The 12,610-nt window shown below is 44.5% G+C and overlaps 1 protein-coding gene across 3 annotated transcripts in view; it reads right to left on the bottom strand.

The window, feature by feature from the left end:
• LOC135377951 (roundabout homolog 1-like) overlaps positions 1-12,610 on the bottom strand; it is a 366,826-nt gene that overhangs the window by 77,130 nt on the left and 277,086 nt on the right. The window lies entirely within an intron of this gene.

The raw sequence follows: 12,610 nt of genomic DNA, 5'->3' as shown, positions 1-12,610 counted from the left end.
TACGTTGGCAATGTCTCGTTCACCGTACATTGAATGGAGCACATATCTTCGAAGGAGATACAAAGTGTGTTTTCTATTTTCTGTATTATTCGCGTCTTCCGTACCATTCGTTCACTTATGTGGTACAACAACTATCCAATACGTAAAAGCGAATACGTAAAATATGATATAGACTACTTTCCGAAACAGACCGAGGGAATTAACATGGGATGCCGTTCAGACAGCTGCAACTTGGTGGCAGGGTACAAGTTGCTTAGATACGCCATCTTCCGCGAGAGGCGTTAAATACGGTGTGCCGTGTGCTGAAATTTCAGTGCAAAGAACCTTTTAAACAACCGTTAAAGGACCCTCTGGTGGGCGAAATTAAGTCCACAGACTGACCACTGTGGCATCGCTCATGATCGTAGCTGTCTCGCGGCGTAATAGCAACGAATTATCCATTATCATTTCTGACGGCTGTACAGCCGTCTTATGAAGCCAACGGAACAGGCAGAATTCTTTTATTTTATGTACCCTCCCCAATTAGCAAATTATTCCCTGCTACCAAGTTACTGGCGTTCTTGGCCGTGATCGAACCTGCAACCTTTGCATCAGTAGGCGGACACGTTATCAACTGAACCAGCGAGACCGACGAAAAGACGGAAGCACGAGCCCGTGCGCGATGTTGTTTTCGCTTTCCGTTCAGTATGTCGATAAATTTGCTCTAGTCAAATGGGCCTAATCGTCTTTACCAACGCCCCCGACATGCGGCATAAAACACCCAGTGGTGAACAGCAGCAAACACTACTAAATCACCCGAGAGGGAAAGTAAATAAGTTTATGCAGTTTGTGCGACTCTTACGCGGAAAACATGGCGACCAAACTAATACTTACGGGTCATTTAGGTGCTATGTATAACCGACGGACCATTGGTTCTGAACCAGGAATCGAGACAGCAGAAAGGACGCTTTTATTGCGTGGTTGTGAGCTGGTTTATGGGAAGAAAAGTTGGACGTACGAGACAGGCTGACTGCTCACATTACAAGGCTGCCAGGAACATACGGGAAATGATTGATCTCTGGCGGGCCGAATCAACGCCGTAGGGTAAAGTTATTTTCAAACTGTACCGTCTGGTTTGTTTTCTCTCGCGATATCTTTTATTTGGCAATACGCTTCATTGGCTACTTTATTCGAATTTCGAAGTTAAGGCAGTACCATCGCAAAGCTTTCCTAATGAGGCCAAATATCCCCGAAGAAACATACATACGCTAAAAGGCAGACGGGAGTGCGCTCACGCGAACAACGCTTTATTCCACACCATTACATGTTTTCTCGGTCTCTTCCCGCTAGCCGAAATATATCTTAGGCAAATCGAATGAACATTAGGATTTTCTCACGATTCAAGGCAGAGTTTTGTTAGAAGAGGCCTTAGTTCGAGGCTCCTATGAAAGCAAATATAAACCGTCTAGAAAATGGCGCGGGAGAGCGCCACGAAAATATTTACACCGGTATCTCGTTGAACACGCACTAAATTACGCCGCGCATTCGAGAGGAATTATTGAACTCTCTCGCTCGCAAGGTCTTCCGAGTATGCGTCACGATCTACTATACAGTGATATTATTGTTCACGCAAAAGTTTGTGCTTTCAAAGTCTTCTTTTCTATAGCTCCTCTTCGATCTTTTTTGTTTTTTTGTATTGACCTAAAATAGCAACAAACCTTCCCAGCATTTAACTCGGAGCAAGAGAGTAATACTGTTACAATTTTGTATTTTTGTGCCGTCGACTCCTTTATTGGAAAAGTATACAGTGGAGCACGGGGTGACGACGACGAGCTCCACTCGAGGCAGCCAAGAGTGAAGCACGCTGAGCTCGGTTCGCTTCGCCCGCCGCAACATCGACTACCTTATCCTTCTCGCTTAACGTTCCAAATAGATGTTTGCGCTCTAGACTCCTCATTTTCTGGTGACCCTTGCACCGGTAATAAAGGGAACAGAAACTGTGTAAAAGCACTAAATCAAACGAAAAACAACAATAATAATAAGAACTAAAGTTTGTTTAATAAACGTTACGAGGCGTGAGTTCCATGACCGAAGACAGGCACAGGCAGGAACCCCATCGCAATCGATCACCAAACCCCCCCAATATTGAGCAGGAAATTGCATTCGTTTAAGGGGATACACAGATAATTCAAATTCCTCAATATTGAACGACATATAGATACGAGAAAAGTACCTTTTTTTTTATTTTGAAGGGATTTCTGCCCCAGAATATCTTTCGTAGGACACAAGGGGATCTCGTCATTGTCGTCTTTTCTACAAAATGCTGTCACGTCGTCCGACATATTTACAACGCAGTTCACCGTTCATCAGATCACAAAGAACCATTTGCACATAGCTGTGTTCACGGAACGAAAGTATAGTTAACGCTCCTAGTTCGTAGTTAATTGTGTCAACTATTGGACAGCTTTTGTCAACTAAACCTTTTCTCCCGAGAAACATCATCAAAGTGCCACATTAGGAATAGCTCGCAGGGAGTAACCTAATTAGGAATAGCCTAAGTGATCTGGAATAGCCGGCTCTCATAATGAGTGCCTATTTCTCCATTTTTTTCTTTTCTTATCAACTCAACTCAACTCAACTCAGGAATAGCCCGCGCTGTCATTTCTTACAATCTATAAACACGTACGACCCACTATTTGTAAAAGCGTTCAATTTAAAGCGTCCCACAGGGACTCTGGTTCGTTAGAATTTCGAATAAGTAGAAAGGCTCAGCGGTACTTTGCGGTTTCAGCTAATAGGATTTTCAGATATTAAGTTACCGAGGGTCACCTCAAAGAAGACAGCAGCCAGGTAAGTTCATGGGAGCGGATAATAAATGCAACGATGGCAGCGAACTGGCTCAAAGATGCGGGGAAGTGAATTACCCTTTACCCGTGCTAATAAAACGAAGGTTCTGAGTACGTAAGCATGCCCTCCGTAATTAATTACGTTATGCAAATTTAGTGCAGAAAAGCTCTAGTGGGGAGGTCGCGAGCTGCCGTTATGTTCTGGGAGACAGCGTATTAATTTCGCGGAACATATGCGCGTAGCGAAACGTTCCGACTGAGACACGGGCTATCGTTACAGGCTCTCGTTACTATGACATGACGCAAGGCGGTAAGCAATGACCCCGTAGCACAAGCGTCTTATAAACGCCCTCCCCACTGCCACATTGTAAACAGCGAAGACGAGGAGGTGAATTAAATACAGGATTACTAGGAAAGAAATAGATACTTTCAACGTTAAGTAGAACCGAAACCGTTGTAGACTTAGGAGGAAAGTTTTTGCGACTGCAGCTTTACCAAGGTGTACGGGCCATCCCTTTTCGTGGGAAGACTGTGGCTGGAGGCATTTAAGTCTACATGTTAGTCATGTTACGTCGACATGTCGACATGTCGACATGTGTCTCAACGACAAGAAGACAATGCAAAGTTCATTTCCATGGAGCTCGACCGCCTCGCTGGCACATGGAGGTTCCGCATTATCTGGATCCACATTTGCCTCGATGTTGGATTGGCCACTCAACAGACCAGAACATCGAACAGGTGTGTTTGGAACGAATTGGATTATCGTGTGGATATCTGTCGTGTGACAGTATAGGCTTACACATAGAACATTTGTAACTTAGTCACATAGTTTGACTATGTCAATTACACTCTAAGAAAAAAATGTAGAATTTCCTACCCAGAGTTGCAGCGGGACGGTACTTCTACCATTTCGTGCCAATTCACACGTGACTTCTCCCCCGCGGGTATAAGCGGCGGCGTCCCTTTCCCTTGCTCCTCTCTCTCTCTCACGTTTGCTCTAAGAGAAAATGGTAGAATTTCCTACCCAAGCTGGTAGAAGGATAGCGTCTACTCTCTAGTTTGTTTCTACCCTGCAGTTATACCCAAAAGGTAAAACTGGTTGGAGTAGAAATGTGGTTGCAATGCAGCTTTACTGAAATGGGTAGAAAATCATACATTTTTTTCTTAGAGTGTATACTTTGGTTGCTATGAAATGCGATAGCGTACTAACCGTACTTTGTTTTTGGTTTACGGAAATAGAGATTACTTTCTTCCACAAATACATAGTTCAGTACTAGAGGCTTCTTGTAAATACACATATTTCTTGAACGCTGCATACGATTGGTGGTCAGTTAAGGAGTGATGACCCTTGATAAACCCTTGGTGAGTGATGGAATAGTCATGCTCTCATTTCTGAGAAAGACACACACGCTGTTCTCTCGTGGGAGAAAGTGAGACCATTTTCAGTGAACAAGCCAAATGTACCATATTGTGTCGTATGCCTTTTCGAGATCGGAAAACACGGATGTACACTGCTGCCTTCATACATTCATCTATGTTGTTGTTGTTGTTCTAAAAAAGCTCCCCGGAACCGGATGGTTGATTCTAACCGGATAAGACGGCCTACAGTTCACTCTCGGAAAAAAGGGTGTGAAAAGGTGGGAACCTTGTCTGTTACCACCTCTTCGATGACCTCTCTTGCAGAGGCGGATGCAGGATTTTTCTGAAACGGGCGGGGGGGGGGGGGGAGTCCTGCATTGGGCAGCATGTAACACTACCGAGGTAAATTGAAACTCTATGTAAGGACAGAAATTGAGAGGGGTCAGGACATCCGCCCCCTCCCCTAGATCCGGCCCTGCTCTTTTGGTGCAAAGCGAAATAGGGTGTAAGAGCTGTTATTACACCCACAGAAGCAAGGCACTCTCAGGGAGTGTTGTTGAGAGCCCTACTCCAACGTTTTACCAAGGTAGTTCGTGAGTGCAATCAGCCTACAGATGAGAGTGGACAGGATTGACAGTATCCTAGCATGTAAGGTTCGCGACCGCATCTGCAACCGCGCTGGTTGAAATAGGTGTACCGCATCCACACCCGCGCGAGTATTGAATATATCTCCAATCATTATATCCGCGATCATTGCATTTGTAGAAAAGAAAAAGAAAAAAAAAACTGCAGAACGAAAATGTTATATGTTACAAATGTTTTTGCTTTTCAGAATATAAACTTTTACAGGAACGCACCCCCCCCCCCCACACACACAGTTGTCCAATAATAGCAATTAAATCAAGGAACAGGGAATAGCAGCTAAAGGAACAGTAATGCAAGAGATGGCATACTTGGACACCATTCTGGATTCACTCTGTGCTCTCAATCAGCCTTGGGTAGTAATTAAGTTACAAGTAACTTAAAACTGTAACCAGTTACTTTTTGCAGTAACTAGTTATAGTAACTAGATACTTTTCTACAAAAGTAACTTGTAACTGTAACTAGTTATCACTTTTTGTTAAGGTAACTTAAAATGTAACTCTAACAAAGTTACTCAGCTATTGCGATATTTTCCACGCGTCAATTCCCTAGTGTCATTTTCTTCAGATACTCTGCCGTTTTTCCCAAAAAGAGTTCTGTCATCTCACACACGCAGCCAGGATGGCCTTAGACGGACTCGCTTCGTGTTGTTAGGGACCATGGGAAATCCTGTGTCTATAAACAGTATTTTCGCTATGTATGGACAGTACAAGTTCTAAAACAAGTTTTGAGTTACAATAATTCCGCTTTTTTCCCTAAAAAGATAACTGTAAAGTAACTAAGTTACTTTAATGCAGTAACTATAGCTGTAACTAGTTACATTTCAAAAGAGTAACTAACTCAGTTACTTTTTTGTATTATCCCATGACTGCCTTCAATTATACCCCTTCCCCCATCCCTAGGGGACGTCGGTAGAGGCACTAGAGCACCGTAGAGCACGGCAGAGGCACCGTGAAGGCTATAGCTTCACGGTGACGTTATCGACGGTCTATACTAACACTCACTATTAGTGAATTTTAGTATACCGTTGGTAACGTTACCGTCAAGTTACCGTACCGACCGGTACCAATGACAGCGTGCATGACTCAGAATCTTATCAGTTGATTGGGTGCGGTAGGTACGGTACTTCGGAAGCCACGTTATCAACGGTCTACTAACATTCACTAATAACAGAGAGTTTATGGTATCTTCGACCTGCGGTACGAATGCTCTAAGCCCGAGCGCTCCGAGCTGGAGGAAGAAAGAAACAACTGCCGAAGCTCTTGTCACAGCGCTCCGTTTTGACCAATCGAAGATAGAGCGCGCGCTCCAGAGCGCTCTAGAGCGATTGGTGGCCGCCAGTCGAAGATGCCATTAGTATACGGCAACCGGGAGCCCGGTAGGTTAAAGACCTGAAGTACGTGTAATTCTTGCCAGTTTTTCGATAAACGCTGCAGCAGAGAGTATGAAAAAGTGGGAAAGTACAGCGATCCGGTGAAGGCAGACAAAAGCAAAAGCATCATATCAGAAGCCTCCGATATTTCCGACAGAGACTGACCGTGAAGTTATCGTTCCCACCGGAACTAATGGCAGGGTGCATGACTCATAATCTTATCAGTTGATGGATCATTTATCTGCTCCGTGCGGTAGATACTGTACTTCGTAAGCCACGCATTCAGCGGTCTGGTAACACACTCTATTGTCCAGAAAGGTTAGGAGTCGTTTTAGGGCAGAGCGTTCGTGGGCGAGATTTTACCATGGACAAAGTAATTTTGCCATAGTGAGAGGATGAGAGCCTAGCTGAATTGGGGACACTATAAGTGTGGTCCTGAAAGCTTGGTGGTGCGGGCAATGGTACAATGGCACTGATAAAGACGGAGGCTCCAGATCTGAGGCGTTCGTTTTGCAGCAGAGAGTATGTAATGCTGTCCGTACCCGGCACGCAGTCATTTAGAAGATGACAGAGCTCCTTTTAAAGTAGCACAGAAGTCATTTTTAACACCCTGTTTTCTTTCTATAAAACTGTTAAGTAGGCCAGTAAAATGCACAATGAACAGTAATTCAACCCACAAAGTCATAATTATCGCAGAAATTAGAGAGGTTTAGTACATTGTACGCTATCGCCAGTGCGTACGTAAAGGATAGCGTTGGTGGTTCCGTGCACGCGCAAGACATACATGAAGACTGGGAGGTGGTGGGTTCGAATCCTACCACCGGCTGTGCTGTTTGAGGTTTTCCCTGGGTTTTCCCAAGACTTTCCAGACGAATGTCGGCACAGTTCCCCCTGAAGTCGGCCCAGGACGCATACTAACCCCCCTGTCCCCTACTCCTTCCTGCTGTCCTTTCTCCATCTATACGCTGCTCCTAGCTGCAGTTGCTTCGCGGCGCTAACACGGAATAATAATAAAAAAATCCTTTTATATTATTAGTTGTATGGCCTTGTTCTGCTCCATTCTACCGGTAACCCTATCTTTTCGGTAGCCCTTTCTAAAGATGGCTACCGGGCTTCTCAATCTTCAAGGGCCTGAAGGGCACGAGTTTCTCTCGGAGTACACGTGGTGTCTCTATACGCGTAATAACAAACCACATTGCGCACAGGATTACGACGTTGACATTCGAGACGATGCAACCAACCCTTGGGTGGGGCCTTCTTTTCTTTCCGTGGTGGACCGGGAACGCGAATGAAGACACCAAAGCGACTAAAAACGTGACCGCATTTGTGTGTATCACTAATTCAAAGAAACGACCCTTGACTTTCGTGAAGAAATACGGCTTTATGAAACGGCGGTGTTCTCCGCCGGAGCTGTTTCGGTTTCGCTATGTCTACCAACGTCATGATTACGTCACGGTGACGTTTCTTCGGTAGAGAACTATTGACGCATATACTTTCATCGCATAAATATTTTGGATGGCCTTCTGTAGCCCTTTAAGCTCTGTTTCTTCTCCCCGTAATTAACACTCAGCCACTCACTTCCATATAAAGGGTCATTAGATATTGTTGGCTGCCTTTACTGACAGATTGACATATTTTACACGTAGTTTTTACATGTTACTTTTATTTTCGGAGAGTTTCTACTATAAGGTGACGAATTCAAGTAACTCAAAGAAAAGGTTCAGACGCCAGGAATCGAACATGGATCTTCTGGTTTCCGGCAAGACCCAGGTTCGATTCCTGGCGTCAGCACTTTTTCCATGAGTTACTTGAATGCGTTAATTTCTGGGCGTTCGAGCCTTACGTATTTGTGCCGTCCATATTTGTGGCCTGCCTCAGCCAAATCTCGTTGTTATTACAACGTCACGAAGTTGGCATTCCAACAATTCGGCGAGCTAATTTTCCTGTTCTTCAAAGCCTTCGCATGGAGCGCACCACTAATTTGTAGAAGGGGAATGGAGAGCTTACAAAAATCACCCTAAATTCTTTTCTCAACCTGTCATGTACCTTTTTGGAGGGTGTATTGCGATTTAGAAAGGAGACAAAATTGTTTCAAGACTCTCGTTTAGCTTGCCGCCTTGTGCATCCTGCTTTGCCGCGTGTTTTCAAAAATGCAAGTAGATTAGGTGTGTTTGGTTACCCTCTGAATACACCGCTTTCCTTTGTTCATTTAGATATTTGTTTCGCGAAAATGTGTCGCCTCTCAAAGCGTTTGCATGCATGCACTTAATGCACCCAGGAGCTGCATTCACGATAGTCTTCGTAACAAATTGCTAACGAGCGACCGACAAACCCGATTGGTGACACGTCTGTCTGACGACGTTCTGCAGTAATTGTGTGAGGCCAACAACGGCAAGCCGGTTCCGTCACCACAACCACCACCACGGCAGCAATTCTATTATGCTATTCTCCATGATTGCTACAATTCAGGCGGACCACAAGTATTCTTTTAATAGCGAGTTTTAGTGCAGCGTACGCTATCGCCTCTGCGTGCGTAAGGGATAGCGTTAGGTTCTGTGCACAGCGCGAAGCTCTGTTTTGCACATGCGCAGAACCACCAACGCTGTTCCTTACGTGCGCAAAGGCGATAGCGTATTATGCACTAAAACTCACTAATAACGCCATATCCTTTGTGCGGTTACGTCTTGTTAGCGTCAAATGTCTAATTGTCAAACGAAGCTCCCTGCGTGCCACTGGAGTATGACCACGTGGCCTTCCAGATTTCTTTTGCTGGCTGGGCAGTTCAGTGGCTTGCCTGCTATCATACCTGTCCCAAGCGGCAGCTGTGGTAGGGTGCAACTTATGGTCACACTTCCCGACCACTTTACTCGGTGTCCCAGATGGACATCCGCACACGCACACTTGTTCTATCGGTCCTTTCGTCAACAAGGAAAATGCACCGTTCCTTTTAAGATTCAGAGCCTCGTGAAACTGACTCACTCATGATTCAACCTAGAACAGGCCATGTGTGTCGTGACAGCGAGCGGCAATGTAGGAATGATGGCTGCCTGAACAGTGCCCTCTCGTACGCAAGATTAATATTCGCGCCTCTCTCGCATCCTTTGTTCGCCTTTTCGGCGAAATAACAACAACAACAACAACAACAAAAAAGCAAGAACAATGGCTTAGCCGCTCTGAAGCCACATGGATGTATTGATTATGTCAGATTTTACGAGCACACAGCTCAGAAAGAAGGTAAAGCGAAAAGGCTAAAAAGTGTCTCCGACAGTTCGACCGTCTCAGAACTCCGGATGACAGAGATGTCTCTTGAATGTTGTTCCATATGGATACACGTAGCGTCTGAAAGACGTGTCACGTCATGGCGTTCTACTTTTTTTGGGTGTGTGTGTGTGTGTACGGCTGCTTTCGAGTGCAGTTTCAAATAAAACTGACAATGCGAGGAGGAAGAAAACAACAACTGCAGCTCCACACGAAAAACGGATTTGCGATTCCAGTGGCTGTGACGAAAATAAATGAGCAAATGCTGAGATAGCTATCACTTTAAGCTTCTCCATATCTGCATGGCTGATACTGTGTAGCGGCAGACACAGCTATTCAAGCAAAAGCGGCATGGCGCCCCTTTTGGATACGATTACGTGGCATGTTTTCAACCATGATATATCGACATTAATGATCAACACTCCAAACCAGCGCAAATAGCTATCTGGGTTTTAGCAAGGTGGACATTTGGGCGTGTTGGTACTCATGATTAGACAGTTGAAGCGCTCAAGCGGGATACGGACGGATAGAGAAGAGACAAGGGCGGAGACGGAAGAGACGAAGTCTGCGTCTTATCTATCCGTCCTTGTCCCGCTTCAGCGCTTGAACAGTCTAATCGAGGTATCTGGTTGTCCTCAAATAAATGATTGAATGTTTACAAAATCTCACTTACATAATTATCCATCCATCTAACGCTCCAGTGGCACAATATATGAATGTATATATCAGTAATGTTCAAATAGAAAATGTAAAAGGGCATGGACATTTTTATATGCATGGCTTAATGAACAGCTTTCATAGACAATTCCCATGACCAACTTGAAGATTGATCTATCACGAACCATTGGAATGATCAATAATAACGAGCTTTCTGCCAAAATGTCTGATGTACCGTCTGTACCACCGCTTAATACACCCTAAGCTCCCTTACTGTAACTTAGTATCAGGAACAGCACCAAAAAAAAAAAACAAAAAACATTTAAATAAGCGTTGGCGCAGAAACGGGCGCTTTAGTTAATATAAAATTATAACCGTATGTCCACAACGCCCATACTACATAAATAGAAAATCCTACCTGCACATAAACTATACTACTTTACACTATGGGTATTTACACACCTAAAAACGGAATAAATAATTTAGGCGTTACACCCACCCAGAAGAACTATGCCTTGCGAAATGCTGAGAGATACTATCAGATAGCAACGTACTAAATTATGAACGATTACCCACCGAATTACGTGCCTGCCTCTTTAACTGATTACCCGATTTGAAGTTTGCAAACCGGCCATTACAAGCTTTTAAAAGGCAATATAAAAAATTACAGGACGGTTACGACTCGTCTAACGCGAAATTCAGCGTCAGCTGTGCGTGTGGTGAAATGAGGCCGGATGAAAGCGTGTAGACAAATTTATTTAAGCGTGATCAGTATTGATTTGTGGTCGCTGAAATGGTTGGCGAGGCGAGTGGTGTCCTGAACGGGGGGGGGGGGGGGGGGCTGTTCTGGAACACCAAGTCTATGCATGAGCCATGTCTAGTTGTGGGTTGCCGGATGTCGGTGCACAGCGTAAGGTCTAATTGTTCGGACATATCACTTTGGAAAGTGGTGTTCTTGGCCAGTGAAACGTCCACTTTAAAGTCTCCGACGACGAGAAGCTTGCGCGAGCGGTAAGGCGAGTGTACATACACGATAAAGCGCCGCGCAACACTTCCCACGCCATCGGCAAACCTTGCTGACGTACTTTGGTTTTAACTCAGTTTCCATCGATAGCGGTTGTAAACTGGCGGGATTCTCCTCCTGACTTCCAGCGCTGAGCGCACATGCGATAAGAGTTTTGTGCGGACATGCCAATGCCGACGACGCCGACGCGATATCGGAAAAGCCTCCACTATACAGCTGACGCTGTAAAATAACCTGTTGCAACGTGATTTATAGGGGTATAATTGTTTCTATGTGGTTATATTTGCTTGTATTCCTTTGTTTGCACTTATTTGTTTTGGATAACTACATTAATAGAATGGGCCTCGAGACTTCGTCATGCCCGCAGCCTTTAGTCTCGAGATCGAACAGGTTGTATTCTGGATTGGATTGTATGACTCCATAAATGTGGAGCAGGCTACTTTAGCTCACTTGTACCGCTAAAGGAAGGTTAATAGCAGAGACCACCAGGGGTTGGTGGGGATGATGATGTGATGGCAGCATGAAGAATGTGCAAGTAAATGTATTCTGGAAAATAAAGCTGATTCATTCATTCGTCCTATTGAATATGTTCTGCTTCAGGACGTAGCAGAACATCCATCAAACTAGTTCTATCTTTACGTATAGAATAGATATATATATATATACGCTCTAAAAACAGAACTTCAACGCATAACACGCTCTGTATCAAACATTGCGCCGAATGATGCAATGATCGCTTCTGATTTGAGGAGAGAGCGCAGCGTACGTCCCTTTTGTATCAACTAACATCTATCCTAATTGATACAAAAAGGTGGACACGTCGCATCAAACTATGAGCAACGAGAACTATATCATTCTGAATGACAGTTGGTTCTGAACATGTTACGGGGCGAAGTTCCGTTTTGAAAGTGGAGAAATTGCCAGTTCTGCATCGACAGGTGTCGTGAAGTCCGCACAAAACTCTTACACATTTAAAATAAACTTGCAAATTACATAGCACCTCATGTCTTGGTCCCATCACCAGTTTCATAATTTATTCATTCGTGGATTCACGTGCGGGTGCTTCTTCGTAACCCCAGCTGAGTCTCAAAAGCAGCACTTGGTGTCAATGCGATTTGTGAGGAGCAGCGTTGTGAGGGGCAGGAAGACTGCCACTAAATATGACGTAAAATAAAGTAACACAAGATAACGGTGCTTTTACAGCAGATTTTGAACACCACTAAGATGTCGATATCTTACAGAATGCAAAAAGGAGAGAAATGTCGGTCGACAAAATGATCGTGTCCCCTCTATCCTATATGTATGTCTTCTGGGGCACAGCGTTACACAGCGGCACACCCGCGTGGACAAAACTATGCGGTTGTGTCGGCATGCCATGACGAACTACATGCGGTGAGAAGGCGCTTGCTCAAACACTCCTTGCCTCTAAAATGAAGAAGCAAAAATGAGTACAACGTAAAATACTAGTATAAC

This window comes from Ornithodoros turicata, chromosome 1, assembly GCF_037126465.1.
Source record: "Ornithodoros turicata isolate Travis chromosome 1, ASM3712646v1, whole genome shotgun sequence".
NCBI lineage: Eukaryota > Metazoa > Arthropoda > Arachnida > Ixodida > Argasidae > Ornithodoros > Ornithodoros turicata.
The sequence above is the reverse complement of the archived record's forward strand: the minus strand, read 5'-3'. Positions and strand labels throughout refer to the sequence as shown.